Here is a 5,202-nt window from a genome sequence, read left to right as displayed (position 1 = left end):
TTATTGTTGCTTAATATGCTTTGCTAAAATTGTTGTTTCTTTTCAGATATCATCAGTAAAAGGTAATTAAAATCCATTAAAATGACAGATCTTTCGGACTTTCAAAGAGGTTAAATTGTTGGTGCTCATATGGCAGGTGCTAGCATAACAAAAGCAGCTGAAATGTTTGATGTATCAAGAAGTACTGTCTTGAAAATAATGACAGCCTTTGAGAAAGAGGGAAAAACTTTCTCATCGAAATAAAGCTCTGGAAGAAAACCAAAACTTTCAGGTAGGGACCGTTGGACTCTTACACAAATTGTTAGTCCACCTTGAGAACCCAGTTTCCACAAAAACTGTTCTCTGGCAGATGCACAAAGCTGGATTTCATGGGAGGGCTGCAATCAGAAAATCTCTACTTTCAAAAACAAACGTTGCAAAGCATCTAGAGTGGAGTAAAAACCTACAGAATTGGTCCCTAGAGCAATGGAAGAATGTTATTTTCTTGGATGAGTCATTCTTTACCTTATTTTCCGACCACCGGCCGAGTATATGTGTGGAGACAGCCAAAAGAAGCATTCTTCCAACTGTTAAACATGGAGGGGGATCTGTGAGGATCTGAGGTGGTGGGGGCTATATCTTGGAAATCCGCCTGCTTGATGTTTTCCCTTCATGGCAGAATTAATAGTCAAGACTATTTAAGCATTTTATCTGATGAAATTCATCCTATGGTTGCAGAACTGTTTCCCGAGAGAAACGCAATCTCTCAGGATGATAATGCACCAATCCACACAGCTAAAGTTGTTACTGAATGGCACGAGGAACATTCTAGTGAAGTTGAACATCTTATCTGGCCACTACAGTCCCCAGATCTCAATATTATTGAACATTTATGGTGCATTGTAGAAAAACAAGTAAGGAGTCGATATCCTCCACCATCATCACTACAAGAACTGGAGACTGTTTTAGCTGAAGAATGGACAAAAATTCCTTTGGAAACAATTCAAACTTTGTATGAGTCCATACCTTGTAGAAGTTAAGTCGAAATTACTGCCAAAGACAGTCCTAACCCATATTAAAATAAATTTGTTTGCAATTTTAAGATGTTTCCATTATTTTGTCCAACCCCTGTATGTATATGTATATATTATGCAAATGGTACAGTATTATATATCCATCACAGCCGATCTTACTAATTGGTTTTGCACTAGGGAGTCAATGGGGGTAACAGTCCCATTATGTAACCTTGTGCTCATCAGAGGCAATCATTATGAAATGAAATATGGCAACTGTTCTTATGGACTCTCAGACAACTTACACACACGCACACACACACACACACGCACGCACACACACACACACATTTGTAACACAAAGGAATAGGGATTTTAAATCCATGTAGATACGTTGCAAGCACTCTGATAAAATCCAAACGTGGCTAACCACACTGAATGTCAGAAAACATTTAGAACTGATTTGAATAAACAATTAAACTGTGCTCCCTTTGAATGGTAAATCCTGAGTTTGCTTTAAGGGATTTCCTCTAGAATACAAACGATGGCACCAACACAGAACAATGAAGAATGGAGAGTTACACATCTTTAAAATTTGTAAATTAAAAATAAATTTTCTTCATATTACATTTCCGTTACCTGTTTCTGCTGAACAAAGGGTCTTAAGATCCTTTGACATAATAGTTTTGTGCATTTAATTGTTGGGGGTCTTAAGATAATTTGGTTATGATTTCTGTCAGACTGAACCACTGTATACAGCTACCCCGGGCGTAATTTACTCAGGGTACCAGTTCATATATATAATATGGCAGTGGATACCTCATTGGTTGTGTAATGTTAATGATAGAGCACAACTGAACTGAGAGAACTGCATATAAAAAGAGTCAGGTGCTGAAGAGCAGAAATGGTACAGTTATGGGAGGAGTACGAATGCAGTAATTATACTGCTGCTGCTGCTGCCATATGAAGGGTATCTTGATGTACAAAGAGTTTCTTAAAAATATTATTTAACTCTTTTTTATGACACCAGCAACAGTCAGACTGTCTCTTTGTTCTGAGATTCAAACTTCTTTTGTTTTAAAACCAAATTCAAATTCGACCAAACACAAGCTTAATTAGGCCAAAGTTATTCTATTAATTTTTTCCTTATTTCCGAAACTAAGAAGCACAAAAACAGTGTATTTCAATAAAAATATGCTAAACAAGGTAATTACCATTTTTTTTTTACTACACAAATATAATGAATTAGACTAGGTAAGCAATATTTTTGTATATTAATTTCTAAATGTTTAGCTTTAAAAACGATTGTTGTTGTTGTGTTTGAGTTAAAGCTTTTGAGTAAAGTCCAAAAAGGATTTGATGTTTAGTGTGGAATGAAGCTAAAACTACAGAATACAATTGATTACGGAGGGCAACCATGGCAACGGTGGTGGTGGTGGTGGTGGTCGTCGTCGTCGTCATGATGCCCGTGGTCAGCAGCAGTAATGGAGGGAGGAGGTGGTGATGATGATGACGGTTTGTGGAAGTGGTGGTTGGAGCGGATGTGTTTGTGGTGATGACTGCAACAATGACGACAAAGAATCGGTGTGATTGTAACTCTGTCACCAAACAACATGGATTCAATTTGCATCAAAAATTTCTCACCATTTCTCTGTTTATTTTAGCTCAGACCTGCTCCCAATAAACCTGTTTGTGGAAATACACACACACGCACACACACACACACGCACACATACACACACACACGCACACACACACACACGCACACATACACACACACACAGCTACATACATATAATTCATTCACAAGTCCCACATATACACTTGCATACACTCACATACAAATACAAACCATATATATATAAGTGTATGTGTGTGTGTGTGATATTTACAGGAGCTGTGGGTTCAAACCTCACTGGCAGCCTTTGACTTTTTCTATCCAAATAGTTTTCTTACTCAATATTCATAAGATATTCTTTATAGCTTTACATGCTTTAAGGTTCACCGTTCCAAAAACGAATTGCTTCTCATTCTCAAAGTATCTAAATTCTGGGGACATCCACAACACACACACACACACACATGACCCGGTAAGTGCAGGTGCTACGTAAAAACCCAAGTGTTAGTGTCACATAAATAACACTGGTGCCAGTGCCGCATAAAAGAGAGTGGTGCCGGTGCCATGTGGAAAGCAATGGCACCAATGCCACATAATAAAACACTGGTGCTGGTGCCAGGTAAAAAAAGTACCCGATACATTCTGTAGAGTGGTTAGTGTTTGAAAGGGCGTCCAGCCATAGAAACCTGGCCAGAACAAACAAAAGAACTTAGTGCAGCCCTGGTCTTGTCTGTTACTCTCAGCCATCCATCTCATGCCAGTATGGAAACTGATCATTAAATGTTGTTGTTGTTGTTGTTGATGATGATGATGATGATGATGATGGAAAATATACAGTATAAATTGTACATACAATATGGTATAACTTATATATTATATGCGAAGACCTGTTGGGGCAAGTGAAATCGAAATCGTGATTTTACCAAATTCGATGACTGGCATCTGTGCCAGTGGAGCACTAAGAGCACCATCCAAGCATGATCATTGCCAGAGCAGCTGTCTGGCTTCCATTCAAGTGAGGTCATTGCCAGTGCCGCTGGACTGGCTCCTGTGTAGGTGGCACGTAAAAAACACCATTTTGAGTGTGGCCGTTGCCAGTACCACCCAACTGGCCCTCGTGCCGGTGGCACATAAAAGCACCCACTACACACTTGGCGGAAGGGCATTCATCTGTAGAAACTCTGCCAAATCAGATTGGAGCCTGGCGTAGCCATCCGCTTCGCCAGTCCTCAGTCAAATCGTCCAACCCATGCCAGCATGGAAAGCAGACGTTAAACAACAATGATGGATGATGATATGCAGTGGGACCTGTGTGTATAATACATGTCTTTGATATACAGCAAATCCCGTACGCACTGTCTATGGTGTATAGTATAACGTACGGAATATAGTATATCACATATTTAGAATACAATAAATGGTATAACACAATGTAGAAAACACCAAATATCAAATCATTATTGTCATCATCACCATCATCATTGACGTCATTGTCGTCATCATCATCGTCGTTTTCGTCATTGTGATCATCATCGTCATTGTCGTCCTCCTCCTCCTCATTTAACATCCCTTTTCCATGCTGGCAAGGATGGTTTGACTGGAGTTGGCATGGCTGGCAGCCGCACCAGGTTCCAGTGTCTGTTTCGGCATCGTTTCTACAGCTGGATGTCATGCTTATTATATCATAAAGTGAAGGTTTTCTGCAGGTTTATTTACAGTGCAGGTGAACGCATGTAATATACATACAAACACATGCATATGTATCTACTCTGTGTGTGTGTGTGTGTGTGTGTGTAACATAGTACACACAATCAAAGCAACATTGAATCAAAATACACATCTGTGTATCATACTGAATGTATACACACCATTAAAAGGCATGATGCTGTGGAATTGTCAGAGAAAATCTCTTCATAAATTTGTCTTAAAACACAGTTTACATTATTTACACACGTCTTCATCTTGTTTGTTGTTACCACAACGTTTCGACTGATTTACTCTCCAGCCTTTATCAGGTGTCCTGGTAGAATTTTGAACCGAAAATAATAATATTATTATTATTATTGTTATTATTATTATCATTTATTCAAGGAATAGATAATGATAATGATAATAATAATAATGATGATAATAATAATAATAATAATAATAATAATAATAATAATAATAATAATAATAATAATAATAATAATAAAAATCAGCAAAAAAATAATACTTTAAGAATGAGAACCCAGGGTTGAGTTCAAACTTCCACCGGGACACCTGATGAAGGCTGGAGAGTAAATCAGCCGAAACTTTGTGGTAACAACAAACAAGATGAGGACACACATCCGTTCAATGTAAATAATGTACAGAATTCCTCATCTCTAAAATATAGGAGAGTAAAACACAATTTATTTCGGAGGAAGCAACACATCTGTGAAGAGGTTTTATCTCAGACAATTCCACAGCATGATGCCTTCTAATGGTGCACTCACATTTAGTATGATAGACAGAGAATGGAATTTAAATGATGATGATGATGAGGAGGAGGAGGTGTGTGTGTGTATATATATATATATATATATATATATATATATATATATATATATA

General features: G+C 37.8%; 1 protein-coding gene across 1 annotated transcript in view; it reads right to left on the bottom strand.

Moving 5' to 3' along the window:
• Window positions 1–5,202, bottom strand: part of LOC106872749 (astacin-like metalloprotease toxin 2) — a 29,892-nt gene that overhangs the window by 23,499 nt on the left and 1,191 nt on the right. The gene's annotated exons all lie outside the window — the stretch shown is intronic.

Source organism: Octopus bimaculoides, chromosome 1, assembly GCF_001194135.2.
Source record: "Octopus bimaculoides isolate UCB-OBI-ISO-001 chromosome 1, ASM119413v2, whole genome shotgun sequence".
Classification (NCBI taxonomy): Eukaryota; Metazoa; Mollusca; class Cephalopoda; order Octopoda; family Octopodidae; genus Octopus; species Octopus bimaculoides.
Note: the sequence above shows the minus strand (reverse complement) of the source record. Positions and strands in the feature narration are given on the sequence as shown.